This window comes from Ricinus communis, chromosome 8, assembly GCF_019578655.1.
Source record: "Ricinus communis isolate WT05 ecotype wild-type chromosome 8, ASM1957865v1, whole genome shotgun sequence".
Classification (NCBI taxonomy): Eukaryota; Viridiplantae; Streptophyta; class Magnoliopsida; order Malpighiales; family Euphorbiaceae; genus Ricinus; species Ricinus communis.
Genome location: NC_063263.1, coordinates 25026607 through 25043552, shown reverse-complemented (window position 1 = coordinate 25043552; position 16946 = coordinate 25026607). Strand labels below are relative to the sequence as shown.

The window sequence follows — 16946 nt, the reverse complement described above, 5'->3', positions numbered from 1 at the left end:
TATTCTTTAATTTTATTATTATTTATTATTATATTATTTTTGTTGATCGGTGGTTGTGTGGACTTTCGGTTTCAGGTAGTTTATGACCAGGAGCTCAAACTCGAATCTTATAGAGCCTCTATCTGATCCAGAACGATCCCTCAGACTCTTAAGGAAGAGGTTGCAATTAGAAGAGGAGGAGATTGAGGTTGAGATACCTGTGGATAGACTAGACACGATGGAAAACCATGACCCCCACGCCGATGAGGATCAGAGGACGATGTACGAGTTTGCTCGACCATCTTTGGATGGGACGAAAATTAGTATAGTCAGACCTGCTGTAGTGGCCAACAATTTTGAGATAAAGGCCAATGTTATCCAGATGATCCAACAAAGCGTGCAGTTTGGAGGATTGCCCAGCGAGGATCCCAATGCACATATCTCCAACTTTTTGGAGATTTGTGACACATTCAAAATAAATGGAACAACCGATGATGCCATTCGGCTGAGATTGTTTCCATTTTCCTTGAGGGACAGAGCAAAGAGATGGTTGCAATCTCTTCCACAATGTATTTATCACTACCCGGAAGGCGCTTGGCGAAAAATTTTTATATAAGTATTTTCCTCCCGCTAAAACTGCTAAACTTAGAAATGACATATCTTCTTTTGTGCAGTTTGATGATGAAAGCATGTACGATGCATGGGAGAGATTTAAAGATCTTTTGAGATGCTGCCCACATCACGGATTGCCAGTGTGGATGCAGGTTCAGACCTTCTACAGTGGGTTGAACCTCGCAACGAGGCAGATGGTGGATGCTGCAGCAGGTGGGGCGCTAAACAGTAAGACGCCCGAGCAAGCTCAGAACTTGATAGAGGAAATGGCCATGAACAACTATCAATGGCAATCCTCTAGGAGCCGACCAGGAAGACAAGGAGTGGTCAACCAAGTGGACTCTACAGAGCCTTGGCGCTCAAGTGGAGCTTCTAGCCAAGAAGATCGACCAACTCAGGATCTTGGGTTCACGCAGCGAACGTTGGCTGCGAGTTTTGTGGTGGCCCGCATTACAGTGCGAACTGTACTGCGAGAGGTATGTTTGCTTCATCTTCTATTAGTTTTCCATCTAATTCTACTATATCTTCTGATGTTGAACAGGTTGATTATATGGGAATGCCCCAAGACAAAGCAGAATAACCCCTACAAAGAATACATACAACCCTGGATGGCGCAATCACCCCAATTTCGGTTGGAGGAATAATAATGCCCAGGTCCGCCAGTTTCCAAAGACTTCATCAATGACCACAAAGAACAACCAAATTGGGCCTACACAAGCTCCTCCTCCCAAGAAAAGAAGTCAAATTTAGAGGAGCTCATGATGAAGTTTGTGACATCTACGGAAATAAGATTCCAAAGTAGACCGATAGTGCACTTAGGAATCAGCAGGCCTCGATTCGAACTTGGAGACTCAAATTGGCCAAATTTCTAAGATGCTTTCGGAGAGACCTTCAGGATCGCTCCCTAGCACTACAGAGTCAAACCCGAGGGAGCATTGTAAAGCTATCACCTTGCGTTCGTAAGAATTTGACCGGTTCTTTGCCTTTAGGCCGATAAGGATAATACAATCGTGCGGTGTCGAGCCGGCCTAAGGAAGGACCGGACCTTGAGATGGTAGAGAATGAGAGAAAGAAAGAAGACAGCAAAAGAGCCAGGAGCATCGGCCGGTACCATATCCCGCAAGGTTGAGACGGGATATGGTGGACAAGCAATACAGTAAGTTTCTTGACTTATTTAAGCGGTGAAAATTAACTTACCTTTTGTTGAGGCAATTTCACGATGTCAAATACACCAAGTTCTTAAAGGAGATTTTGAGCAACAAGAGGAAGTTGGAGGATCTTGGTCAGGGTGGTGCTTAATGAGGAGTGTTCACTATTCTCCGAACAAACCGCCACTCAGCGGCGAGATCCGTGGAGTTTTACTATCCCTTGTATGATTGGTGATTTATCAATTAGTGGTGCAACGCTGATTTAGGAGCCGATTAACTTAATGCCCACTAGTTTATTTGCCAAATTTGGGTTGCATGAGCCAAAGCCTACTAGGATGAGTGTTCAATTAGCAGATAGGACTGTTAAAATTCCTAGAGGTATTGTTCAAGATGTACTTGTAAAGGTAGATAAATTTATCTTTCCTATAGATTTTGTGGTAATGGATATAGAGGGTGATAGCACTGTGCCTCTTATCCTGGGTAGGCCTTTCCTAGCTACATCGAGGGCTGTTATCGATGTAAGCGATGGAAAGCTTAAGCTTAGAGTTAATGATGAGACCATTACCTTTGACCTGGCCACTTCCATGAGACAGTCACTGGACTATGATAATATTGTGTGTTCTATTGATGTGATTGATGATGTGGTTGAGTCCCATTTACAAGAAATTTTATGTTCTGACCCTTTGCAAGTAGCATTAGTTGAGGATGAGGAGGAGTTGTCCAACGAGCAAGTGTTGGAGCAACTCGCTGTTTTATTGGCTTCTGAGCCGAGCTTGTCAACTGATCCCTATCTTTTTCTTGACAGGTCTGGGGTGCGGAAAGTAAAGGCTTCATTCGAGGACCCACCAGTTTTAGAACTGAAGGAGTTACCGAGCCACTTGGTTTATGCCTTCCTGGATGAAGAGAAGCGCTTACCAGTAATTATAGCAGCCGATCTAACTCCTGAAGAACAAGCCATGCTGTTGGAAGTTCTAAGGAAGTACAAGAAGGCCTTTGCTTTCAATATAGCCAATATCCCAGGCATAAATCCAAGTTTCTGCTCTCATAAGATTTCATTGGGGGACAGTCGTTCAGCCTCAAAGACGACTCAATCCGAACATGAAAGAAGTGGTAAAGAAGGAGGTAATTAAACTTCTTGATGCAGGTTTGATATATCCCATTTCGGCCGTGGGTTAGTCACATGCGGGTTGTACCCAAGAAAGGAGGCATCACAGTGGTAAGGAAAGAGAAGGATAAGTCGATCTCGACTCGGACGGAATAAAGCCCGAGTTTGCATTGATTACCGTAGGCTTAATGATGCAACTCGGAAGGACCACTTTCCTCTTCCTTTCATTGATCAGATGATTGAACGTTTAGCAGGTCACATGTTTTATTGTTTTCTTGATGGCTTTTCAGGTTACTTTCAGATTCCTATTGCACCTGAGGACCAAGAGAAGACTACCTTCACCTGCCCTTATGGGACGTTTGCTTATAGACGGATGCCATTCGGACTGTGCAATGCACTAGCTACATTTCAGCGGTGCATGATGGCTATTTTTGAGGACATGATTGAGGAGTCTATAGAGGTATTTATGGATGACTTCTCTATTTTTGGTAATTCTTTCTCTCTTTGTTTGGCAAACCTTGAGCGCATGTTAGCTAGATGTATTGAGGCTAACTTGGTACTAAACTGGGACAAATGTCATTTCATGGTGAGAGAGGGGATTGTTTTAGGGCATAAGATCTCTCAGGCTGGGATGGAGGTGGATAGAGCAAAGGTAGAAGTAATATCTAAGCTACCTCCTCCTAGTTCATTAAGGTCATAGGAGTTTTCCGGGCCATGCAGGGTTTTATAGGAGATTTATTAGAGATTTTTCTAAGATTGCTAGGCCCTCACTCAATTGTTACTTAAGGATGTACCTTTTATTTTTGATGATGCATGCGTGGCGACTTTTGAGTTATCAAGAAACTTAACTACAGCCCCAATCATGGTTTCTCCCGATTTCGAACTGATGTGCGATGCTAGTGATTATGCAGTTGGAGCTGTGCTTGGACAGAGGATTGAAAAGAAGTTTCAACCCATTTACTACCCTAGCAAGACCTTGACAGGAGCCCAAGAACACTACACCACCACAGAGAAGGAGTTATTGGCGGTTGTTTACGCCTTCGACAAGTTTAGATCATACCTTGTTCTCTCCAAAACCATTGTCTTCACGGACCACTCGGCATTGAGGTACTTATTCCTGAAAAATGATGCGAAACCGAGATTGATTCGGTGGATTCTTTTGTTACAGGAATTTGACGTCGAGATCAAGGATAAGAAGGGCGCAGAGAATCTAGCAGCGGACCATTTATCGAGATTGGAAAATCCTCACTTAGATGCACTTGATGAGACGACCATAGATGATCGATTTCCAGAAGAACATTTGTATGTCACTCAGGTATACACTGATACTCCCTGGTTTTCTGATTATGCTAACTATTTGGTTGCTAGGGTTCTACCAAAGGGTATGACGTATTAGCAAAAGAAGAAATTCTTCGCTGATTTGAAATACTATATTTGGGAAGATCCCTTTTCTTTAAAGTATGTGCAGATCAGGTGATTCGCCGTTGTGTATATGGCGAGGAGACTCTCCAAATATTGAAGCAATGCCATGAGGGACCCACTGGAGGTCATCAAGCAAAGCAAACCATACCTGCGAGGAAGGTGCTAGAGGCGATTCTATTGGCCTATGCCTTCCAAGATGCACGGAAATTTGTTAAGGTTTCAGGACCCTTGCCGCAGTAATATCTCTTCTCGTGATGAGATGCCCCAAACTAGTGTGCAAGTCGTTGAGATTTTTGATGTCTGGGGCATCGACTTCATGGGACCCTTTCCCTCTTCATATGGTAATAAGTACATTCTGGTTGTTGTTGAATATTTCTCTAAGTGGCCTGAAGCTCAGGCTGTAGCCACTGATGATGCTAGGGTTGTCTGCAGGTTCCTTAAGCGATTGTTTGCTAGGTTTGGCATACCTAGGGCGCTTATTAGTGATAGAGGAACACATTTCTGCAACACCCAATTAGAGAAAGTACTTAAGCGGTACGGAGTTACTCATCGGTTCTCTACTCCCTATCACCCCCAGACTAGTGGGCAGGTTGAGGTAACTAATAGGGGTATTAAACGTATTTTAGAGAGAACCGTTAGTACTAGTAGGAAGGACTGGACTCTTAAGTTAGATGATGCATTATAGGCGTTTAGGATTGCTTTTAGGACATCTATAGGTTTTACGCCCTATCGCCTTGTTTATGGAAAGTCATGTCATTTGCCTGTTGAGTTAGAGCATAGGGCACTTTGGGCCCTTAGAACTTGTAACTTTGATATTGATTATGCAGTGTAAGGAGCGGCAATGGTACCGAGTGAGCTAGATGAGTGGCCAAGCAGTATACGAAAACTCCTCAACTTACAAAGCAAGGACTAAGAAATGGCATGATCAAAGGATTCGTGGGCCTAAGGAATTTCAGGTTGGGGATCGAGTGTTGCTTTACAACTCTCGCCTTCGTCTGTTTCCCGGAAAGCTACAGACTCGTTGGTCTGGACCATTTCAGATCGGACAAGTCTTTCCATATGGAGTGGTAGAGTTGCATCATCCAGAGAAGGGGAACTTCAAAGTGAACGGCCATCGGCTAAAGCGATATCATTGTAACTCGTTGGATAGTGAGCAACGAGTTGACCTGGCTTTGTATGCACAGAAAGGGTGATCCGAATGAGTCATGCTTAAGACTCTGCAAATAAGCACTTCTGTACATTCGACTTGGATTATACTTTAATGTTTTTAATTAGTTGTGATTGTTTCATTATTTTCATTTGACTTTATTATAGTTGCTTAAAAATAATTAGGTTAATTTTAATTTTTCGGACTTATAGAATCGAAGAGGACAAACTCTTCCGTTTGACCATATCTACTTGTTTAATGATCTAATTACATGCATATGTGTTAATTATAGGTATGGGGGCAAGGCGACTCGAGTCGGCAAAAGGCAAGCCCAGAAAAACTCTGTTTCACCACGGTTTCCGTGGCCATCACGGGCTGCATCACCAGGCCGTGCTGATGAGCACGGCCAGAGTCAAGACCGTGTTGAAGGATAAAGAGTAATTGTCACGGCTTCCGAAGGTAGCACGGGACACAACCCCTAGGCCAATGCCCGTGCCAAGGAGCATCCAAAGAAGGCTAAAGGATCAGCACGGGCTGAGTCCTAGCCGTGCTGATCAGCACGGCCTTACCCTCACCCGTGCTGAAACCGTGCCTATAAGAAGTGGAGGCCTCCGAAAATTTTGCTTCCCTTTTGTTTTTCTTAGCTCAAAGGTGTTGTTCTTATACCCCTATCTCACCCTTCTCACTTTTCTAAGCGAACTCAGGTAAGTCCCTTCATTTGTTGCATTATATTTTTTTTATTATTATGATTTCACTTCTATTTTAGACATATACTTTTGTTAGGACATGCTAGGATATTTTGGTGGCTCTATATTGTAACTATATGACCTTGGTTAGGTTAATCTACATTAGTTGTTGTGTTTGTGGTGTAGTTGGTTATGAAATTGATAAGTGTGGGGTTTTGGTGGAAATAAAATGTGCCTACAGCATGCAAAGCATGAATAATGTTTAGATTTAAATTGCAATTGCTGGTTCATGATAAATTGGATTGATATATATCGGTTTATTAGTTTATACAAGTTTTGGTTAGTCAAGTATAATCATTATACGTTGATTCGGTGAGATTATTTCTTTCATTAACTTGAATTTTTACAAAAACTAATAATTCGTTGCATTAGGTGATATGATGCATCAGCGATAAATCTCGTAGAAAGCAATCAAACGCCGCTACCAAAGAAGCGATCGCTGGCAGTGAACGCCTTCCTCCACAAAGACTGTAACCAAAGACCAAAGACTTCCACCTCCACCACCACAAAGAAATAGTCCGACCTCGGAGAGCACTGCTGTGAATCCATCCACACCGGCCGTCATCCATTGTGGACATTCCCTAATGCGGACAATGAAAGTAGATTCCAAGTCATGAGATGGAAGCAAGTGATGGCGGGCCGTTGCATAGACTTCACATCCCTAGAGAGAGTGGGATTGGCTCAAGATGTGCACACACCGATCGAGACTCGCCATATGCGAGATTCTTTGACATCATTGAGCCAACCTATCGTGAGCTTACGATCGAGTTCCTCAAAGACCTTCTTCCCGCAAAGAACAGATCACAAACCGGCATCACCGATGCAATTTATTTTAGGCTTGGGGAAGGGAGTTCTCGATGTCGGTCCCATAATTTGGAATGCATTTGGGATTATGGATCGAACAAGAAATCTCGGGGAGGAGTATCAGGTTGTCTCTACATCCACCCAATTTCATATGACGCCATGTGGGATTCATTGGTAATGAGGCCGGAAACATACTACCCAAGGTGTCTAAGGCATCTAGCCTACCGGACCATCTCCGCTACATTCATACCCTACTAGCTTACACCATTACAGTGCCGAGGGCCAGGGCGCCACAGATCGATGTCTTTATTCTCCGGGCTATGCAACATCTGGAAGAAGCTAGACTTGGGATATTTATTGGCTCGCCAAGTCCGCTCATTTATAGTAGACGCTCGGAAGAAGATGCATTGTTGTTTCGGGTCAGTATGTGACTAGGTTAGCTAAGAGACTAGATGTATTGGACGACCGTCCGCCGGAGCTTTCAAATATTGGTGACATGACGCCACTAGGGATCGCATAAATGATCAACATGCGATGATCACGGCCACTAGACATCCACATGGTATTGAATATAGGCTCGTGAGCACAATAGTCGGGGAAGCTAGAGAGGCAAAGCTAGAGGAGCCCAACATCGCTCTACCGGGATTCCGGATGTTAGGATTCCTAACCCGGCCTAGAGTGTTTATGCCTTCATCCTGGAGCCTCATCCTCTCATTCGGTAGAGCCATCGAGGCCCGTCGGACTGCTTGGCCGACCGTCTAGATCGAGTCCGCAATCTACAGCAGAAGAAGACACCGAGTTTGTGCGGTTTCAAGAAGAAACGAAGGCACAACAAGGGCCTTGAACAATACACTTCAACAGTTCTTGAGTGGTTTAGAAAGACAGGCCACCCAGACAGACATCATAGTAGTGCAGATTCAAAAGATGCAAGAGGCTGGAGCACAAAATCAACGGCTCATTGATGATATGGAGTTCGATTTGGCAACATGCTTCACAGACCCTGATCCACCACCGCAACCTCCCTCAGCAAATTTCCCTGCCCCCCAACTTCTAGCAGATCCAACCAGTGAGGATACACCGTCAGCAGACTCCTAGCGGAAAGAAAAAAATTTGTGATATTTTCCTCCATCCTTTTTCTTTATTTTATTTTATTTTTTTTATTTTCAATTTGTTATCTCCTTTTACTTTCTTGCTTGTAGCTTGTTTACTTTTATTTTATTTCCTTGCACTTGTTTGTTTATGTTAAGTAGAACACTATGCCTTTTTAATTAAAAAAAAAATTCTGCATGATCTTCCATAACCATAATGTGTGAATCATATGCTTCCTCGGGCCTAATCTCTAACACCGTGGACAGTGTTATACTAAAATGTGGGTAGGGACCTACCGATGTTGTGCCTATCTTGAGTTTTGTTTTAATTAAGTAGTTGATGACTTTTTTCTCCTTTGAATGGATTCCCTTATAGCTTTTATCGAACCTTGTTCGGAAGAAGGCAATGAATAAATCTCTCAACTACAATCCAGCCAGGTAAAACTGGTATTTTTCCTTAATTCTTCCATATTACGTTATCGTAGATATAGAACACTGTTAATATTGCTGCTTATTATTGTGATTGACTATTTAAACTTTGGGTTGAGAATTCATGCAATTTTAAATCACTCAAATGGTGAGATTTTGAGCCAATTGGTGCATCACTATTATGCTCCCTTTTCCTTCATTAGTGAGCATTTTACAAAATCTCTGTTTCTAGAACTTGCTTTACGATATCTGTTGAAATTACATGAATTGTCAATAATCGTGAGATGATTTGGGCACTTAGGATTTACACAATTTGGCCAAAAAGCCTAACCCTATTTTTCCCTTAGTGAACCAATTTTGAGCCTTAGCCATTCCTTTCGTGACAATAATAACAGTGACATTCATCTTATCACTTCTATTCATTTGAACATTCTTTCTACCATTGTTGCTGGAAATTATATAAGTTATGCTGCATTTTACTTTGGATCAATCTGCATTCATATATTTCAATAAGTTGCTAGATTTTTCATAGATGCTTCCTTCAATTATTGTATGTGTCAATAACCAACAACTCCTACATAAGCTGTTGTAATATATATACATAGTATATATATTTATATATAAGAAAAAAAAAACAAAAAAAAAAAGTAGAAAGTATTAATTTAGTTCATTTCGAGCATCATCTTATTTTTAGAGCAACATAGTGTTCATTTTGGTACAAAGACTTGATCCTTCATTACTTTCTTGCATTACTTGCTTAACTTCCAAAGAACTTGTAGCCTACTTTCCATATTTATACGTGACCTTACCTTAACCCCATTACAACTGGCTCAAGACCCTTTGATCATGATTATTGATTATTTCGTAGTAGTGGAGATTGAATCCATAAGCAAGCCTATGGTAAGCACTTTTCCCAGATTTTTGCGTTGAGAGCTTGGCGATCTTCTTTCACCTATATATACTTGTGTGTTTTGAGTGATATCTTGTGAGGCATGATTCTCAATTTTTTAATTTAGATGGTTTATCATTTTAACTTTAGCAACTTTATTAAGTTTGCTCTTTCTCTTAAGGATTTAGTGATTTGGGGATTTTGGGAAAAATCATTACGGAGTTTTGAAATTTATTTTGAGCTAACCTCCTGCAATGCAGTTGATTGAGTTATTTGATATCTTTTGAGGAGTGAGTTGTAAATTGCTTGAGGACAAGCAAAAGTTTAAGCATGGGGTAATTTGATAAGCATCATACTACACATGTTTTCATGCCCGATTGTTCACATTTTTATGCATGATTATCCCGTTTTATGCTAGAATCACCTATCTTTTGTTTCCCTTTTCACTTCAGGTCATTTTCGAAGGACACCATCAGTAATCGAGGGAAATACGTGTGATTACGGAGCAAAATCCATCAAATTGGGCGAGAACAAGCACCCCGAGGGTTGAGCACGGCTTGGACTCCGGCCGTGCTGAATTATCAAGAGGCTATCCCCAATTGTGCCATTTCAGCACGCCTTCCGTAGCCACCACGGCCTCCAGCACGGCCTGTGGTGGATCAGCACCGCCTTGGGCACGGCCTGTGGTGGCTCAGCACAATAGACGCCACAGATTCAGCATAGCCTGGACTCCGGCCGTGCTGAATCAACTATATAGGCGATTTTGAATTCTAATTGAAGAGGACGATTTTTGGACTCAATTCCAAGACACACACTTAATCAAATATTTCCTATACCTCAATTATAGACCTGGAGAGATCAATTTTCATCAATTGAAGGGGGGATTCCACTTATTCCAACATCGAATTGAAGATCAAGACAAACTTTGGGAGCATTCAAGAGGCAACTAGGGTTTGAGATTTTGAATTTGCAAATTTAGGGTTTCTCATTCAGCTTGAAAGAGAAGGGTGTACATACCTTTAATTCGTTTTTCCTTATTTTGTTCTTTAATTGCTTTGACTATGAACATGAGCAGCTAGATCTTTTGAATCCATTAGGGTTCACCTTTGTTGATGGATTATGCTTAATTGTTAGTTTTTATAATTGTCATTCTTGCAATCTTCTTACTATTCAAAGAATAAAAGTTTGATGCGGTTAATTTGAGACGTTGGATTAATTGTTTATTAGGTTGTTTCTTGACATTGAGAAATGCTTGTTACAACTGGATTTTGAATAGTAAGGACTGGTAGTTAACACTTAGAGATGAGGTTGATTTACTCACGGATTAAGAACTAACAACTCTTAATAGTCTTAAATCATACTTAATGCTAATTTGTAGTAATCTGATAGGAAGAGATTCCATTAGGTTAGTGCAGGTTTAGGAATCCGGTAAGCTCGAGAGAGGAACCGGGATTCAATTCAGGATTTAGGCACGGGTAAGCAAGATCGGCAATCCATAAAATTCATCTTTAGAATTCCATCACTTAGGCTCCCTTTTGGATTTATTTCTCTCTTTACAATTGTCTTTTAATTGTCCATTGTTGTCCTTCATTTACTTAATTGCACTCATAACCATTAGTTGGTATGTTAGAACTTTCACACCCTATTTCAGACTAGATAACATAGCAAGCAGTAGTAACTCTAGGTTCACCCGATCTCCAGGGATACGACCTTGATACTCACTAGTGCTAGGCTGCATCGGTAGGTTCACTGCCTTAGGTGTAGGTTGCATAAAGAACCCATCAGTGTTCCTGGCCGTGTTACTCTTTGTCGCTGTGCTCCCTAAAAGCTTCTTTTTATTTCATGTTTGATGCATCCAACACAGCCGTGTTGGTAACACGGCCAGTGTTGACCTTCCACATGGGCATACTTAGCCCGTTTCGGCAGCTTTGATGTCCAATTATGCTCTAATTCTTTCCTTTATCATCCTTTGACCTCTTTTGGACCTAATGCACACAAACATACGTATAGGGTGAGCGTTGAGACCAATTCACATCCAAATGTCCATAAAATCAATCTTAAAAACCCCATTTAGATGTGTGTATTTTACGCACATCAAATAACCCCACACTTAGCTCATTGCTTGTCCTCAAGCAATCAAAAGTAAAATAAGGAAAATAAACCACTAAGGAACAATACTTAAACTGACAGACAAGCTAGAGAGCTCCTGCACATATCCTTAACAAGCGTAAGTCAAACAAAAAGAAAAGAAGCAATCAATTCAAGTATCACAACCAAGATGCCAATAACTCACACAATACTGTCTCAACGAAATTATTCAGAACCAACTCCTCACCAGATTCACTCTAAATCACTCAAAGTGTTTAAAGGGTAGTGTTTTAATCGCTTAATGCATCAACTACTGCCTTACTTACTATATGCTTGCTCTTAAATCCTACTCCTACCACTTATGGAGAGTCGACAACCATGTCAAGAGGTCTTTATAAAGGTTGTAATGGGGATTAGGTAAGGGTAGGTAAATTTGGTCAGAGTTGAACCTATAGTGTTCTGCAATGAAATACATGACCTGCACACAAGTCACAATAATCACAAGGGGTAAACAATGGATAGTAGTCTAAGGTGGGAAATAGGAATCAAGTCAAAATGTTTAGCTCACTTACTTTCTTTCTTTTCATCACCTTTCCCTCTTATTCTTCTTTTTATATATATTTCTTCTTTCTTGTTTTTTTCTTTTTTTTCTTTTTTTTTTCATAAGGGAAGAACATTCACATAATAGAGTGAATTTCTTTTTGGATTGAAGTAAGCTGCTACAAGATTCCAAAGCTATTCCCAAGACAAAAATTCCCAATAAAAATAACTCATGTGCAAAATCATAACCCAAAGCAGAATAAAACTAAGTAGTAATGGACTATGATAAAAAAAATGGTAAAAGAAGGGGTTATCTACAGAATCAATAAACGAATGAAGGTTATTTGGCTAGAATGAAAAACCTAAGTGCCTCTATCATACCAAAGTGTTAAACTCTCCTTGTGGCCCTCATAAGCATTACCGAGCAAGTTCTAAAAGTAAAGACAGTAATTGGCACTCTCAACAAGAAATAGATACAAGCATATAAAGTGTATGCTTACAATTTAGGCTCAATTTCTCACAAGTGTGCTTTTGAGTAGGTTTCAAACTAAATTCATCAAAACAAAATTAGATAACCAAAGCAACTTAGTACAAAACTCAAACTAATTATCTTACATTCTTCTGCAAGACTCAACACTATCGATTTTACCCGATCACATGGACATAAACAGGATTTCCAAAAGCAAGTCAACAGTAAAAGCATCGAAACAAAGTGAAAAATTTTCAAAATTTTACAAAAAATTGCATAAATAATAAACAAATAATTATGATGGGATAAATGTCACCCACCCCACACTTGAAGGACACACTGTCCTCAGTGTACAAAATATAAGAAATGCAAAAGGGAAAAGAACTAATACTGCCCTGATTATGGCTCCGGAGTGAAAAGAGGTGCATTATTAGGGATATCAGGGCGCTGGCTAGTCTGTGGTAGATGAGTGGCTGCAAATAATAAAATAAGGAATTAAAATCGAAACTGAAACAAAAATTAAATAAAATATGAAAACTAAAACTAATAAAATGTTTCAAAATGAAAGGGTAAAAAAAATTAGAAATGAAAAAGAAATAAAATAAAATTTGGGGTGCCTCCCAAAAGCGCTTCTTTTTGATGTGATGAGTCTTCTTAGCTGGACTCATGGTGAAAAGCAAACGGTGGGGATTGATGACCATCCATCCTTCTTCCAAGCAAATGGCATCAAGTATCCGCTTAAAGGGATAATCGTCGACTTCCTCTTCCCGACTATCAACCAAGCTGCCAGTATGATGGGCAAAACTCGCTCCTCATATAATTGAACGTAGTCATGATGCTCTAGGGGCTCTTCCAATTTGAAAGCTGGAGTTTCAACAATTGGGAGGATCGATGGTTGGGCAATTTCTTCAGGAGTGTCGATGGTTTTCTTCAGTCCCTGGCTTGGTTCACTTGCTAGAAGAAACTCGAGCTCCTCCAAGACTTCTTCATTGGATAACTCGTGCTCATCTTCCATCATCGAATGGACTTGTGGAAAATCTACCAACAATTCCTCTAACTGCAACTCAGCATCATCAACTGTACATTCCTGTTGATAGTCTTTTAGAGGAATTATGTTCGCCTCTTCCTTTTCTAGTTCCATCTCCATGTTCAAGAAATCGTCCTGCATAGAAGCATCATCATCAAACATAGTAGATAAACCAAAAAAATTCTCACCTAAACGCAAAGTGATGGCGCTCAAATGCTCCTCAGATTCAGCAGCGTTTGATGGAGTTCCCAATTGCTCTTCAGCTAGTAACTTGAAGATTAAGCCTACTTGATGCTCGATGTTGTTAATCGAGGCTTGTTGATCTTCAAGTATCCTCTCTGTTTGTTGGAATCTATCCTCAAGACTTGTAAAGAACCTCATCATCAGCTCCTCTAACACTGACTCTTCATCTTGAGTTGAAGGTGCAAGGTTAGGCTGCTGATGTGGTTGCTGAGATCCTGGTGGTTCTTGATTGTCTAAGCTCCATCCAAAGGGTGAATGAGTGCTTCACTTTTGATTATAGGTGCTTCCATACGAGTCATTTGGCCAATTGCCCGTATAATTCACATGTTCACAGTTATAAGAATAAGGAGTAAAATCACTGCACAATGGACAATCATTACTCAAATGTAAACCATAACAAAATTCACAAAAAACTTGAGATGAAAGGATAGGAGTGGAGAGTTGATCGGTAGCCCTGCAAAACGATTCCACTCGAGCTTCTAAAGATGCACGGGTATCCCAATTTTTAGCACTCTCTTGGTTACTAATCCCATTTTCCAATGCGCCATACAAAGAGTTTGAGTTTAGCATTGAACCTCCTTATCATTCACTATCTGAATCATAAACTTAACTAAATAAATATATACAAACAAAATAGAAATAAAATAAAAAAATGGCTAAATTAACAAATAGCAAATTTCACTCTAGTTTTCAAACATTCCCTGGCAACGGCGCCAAAAACTTGATGTGTGCTACTCGTGTTAGCTACAATCTAAGGCATTATACCTATCAATGCAGTCTAGCACTAATGGCGAGTATCAAGGTCGTATTCCTCGGGAAAGTGAAAGCCCAGAGTTACTCCTTTGTTCTTTGTTATATTAACCTAAAATTAGCGATAAATAATTTCTAAACTAACTAATAGCTACAAGCTAAGTCCTAAGGAAGATGCAAGAGTAATTGATAAATGAAATAATCAAGACAAGAAAACAAACCCAAAGGGAACCTAAACTAGTTGGCAATCAAACAAAAGATAAAGGATTGATGACTCCAATTATGCTACACGTGGATGAATTCTTAACTGAATTTGGTTTCTCTCTCTCGATAACCGAATTCCTAAACCTAATAACCTAAAGTTGTAATCTCTTCCTAACAATTGATTCTAAAATTAGCATTAAGCTTTAATCCGCCTCTATTAAGCTTTGTTAATTCTTAATCCGACTAGTTAATTATCCTTATCTCTAAATAATTATTAACCAGTTCTTGCTATTCAAAATTCCAATTGCCAAATGGACTTCTCAATCACATAAAGCAATCTAAACACCACAATTCACAACGTGTCATGAATAATGCATTATCTTATTAATACTGAAAGCAAAAAGAATACAAAACTAACTCAAACAATCCAATAATATAATATTAAGCCAACATAGTAAAGAAATCCCAATGGATTTAATAAATCTAGCTAAACATGTTCATTATCAAAACCCACAAGAATTCAATTACAACAATGAGTAAAGGTAGAGAAACCCGAATATACCCTTGGATGAGAGTAAACAGCTCCAATTCCTCTTGCCCAATCTTGAATCGATTCTTGTTCCTCTTGCTCGAATTGACACCAATCAACGAACCTCGCCCAATCTTCAATCTTTGAAGGGAATCCAATTTAAACCTTGGTCTAAGTCTCATTTTTCCTTAGTTCCAACTCAGAAAACCCTTAGAGAGAGAAAAATTAGGGTTTGGGACGTTCTCCCCGTCTTCTCTTTTCTTTCCTCTCTTCTTTCTTTTAATTAATTCGTCCAACTGCCACGGGCTGGTGTTGATGGGCGTGTTTGGAACACGGGCTGGTGTTGATGGGCGTGTTTGGAACATGGGCTGGTGTTGATGGGCGTGTTTGGAACACGGCCCCATGCTAATGCCCGTGTTATCTGCGGTCGTGCTCCCTAATGCCTCTTCCTTTTTTATGTCTAATGCACCCAACACGGCCCATTTTGGTGCCCATGTTCATATTAGGAATGCGCAAACTCGACTTGTTTCTGTAACTTTGACATCTAATTCTGCTCCAATTCTTCCCTTTATCACTCTTTGACTTCTTTTGGACCTAAAGCACACAAACAAACATATAGGGTGAGTGTTGGGACCAATTCACATCCAAATGTACATAAAATTAGACTTAAAAACCCCATTTAGATATGTGTATTCTACGCACATCAAAGTCCGATCTATTACTACCCCACGAGACCGTAAGGGCTGGATTTCTTGGTTGAAGGACATTTCGGACACACTTATCTGCTAGATCTGCCCTGGGTGGAAAACCAAATGATAAGTACTAAAGGCACTTACTTTTGAGCTTTATTTTATATTTATTTTACCTTCAATTAAGTTTGATTTATTTCTTCAAGCTTGATTTTTAGTTCTTTTAGGAACTTTAAGGATAATACATGTCAAAGAGTTAAATGGAATCGAGCAAAGGAAAGGCATACTTATCCAAAGTCCAGTCTGATACAGAAATACACATGATCGTGTGGCTTTCCCATGTGAGTTATGAAAAATGGCAGATTGCATGAAAGGTCCATACAGGAACCCCATACGGCCGCGTGCTCCCCATATGGAAGAAATAAGCAAATTTCAGTATTACACAGATTCGATCACATTAGCTTTAGTGCAGTTTTTAATGATTTTACCCGTCCAAAATTAAAAGTAGTCTTCATCAAATTTATAGAGAACTTCCTAATTATAATTCTTATGAATGGCTCAGCTCCATATTAGGTTGCTAAGGATGAGAAAAATTAGATCGAAGTTAGATGTTGTGTAGTCTATTCTGTTTGGGTCAGTCTCAATGTTTGGGCCTTATCTAAAGCTATAGAGGTCTGATTGAGGTAATTAAAAATCTCAAAATGAACTAATCTTCAAGAGATACAACTTTGATGCAGAATGTAAACCTTAACTCAATTTCTACAATGCCAAAAATAGCCCGCAAAGTAAAGAATAGAAAGAGACATATATTCAAGCTATGAAAAGTTAAGGACGTCACATGGCCATGGGGTGCCTATATGGTCCCCGTGTCATTCATAAAAATCCACTATTTAAAGGAACTTTTAGGATTTTTTGGAGGGAGTTTCATCATTATTTCATTTCTAAAGAGAGAAACACTTTGTTTTGCAATAAAGAACATTCTTTCATTTCTTAGGATTTTATTAGTTCTTTTCAAGGAAGAACATCATTTCGACCTTT

The 16946-nt window shown here is 40.0% G+C and overlaps 1 non-coding gene across 1 annotated transcript; it reads right to left on the bottom strand.

Annotated features, from left to right (window-relative positions):
• Positions 1–620: 620 nt before the first annotated feature.
• Positions 621–727, bottom strand: LOC125371027. Its single transcript, XR_007217192.1, has one exon. It is a non-coding gene; the product is annotated as a small nucleolar RNA R71 (small nucleolar RNA).
• Between the last annotated feature and the right edge of the window lie 16219 nt (positions 728–16946).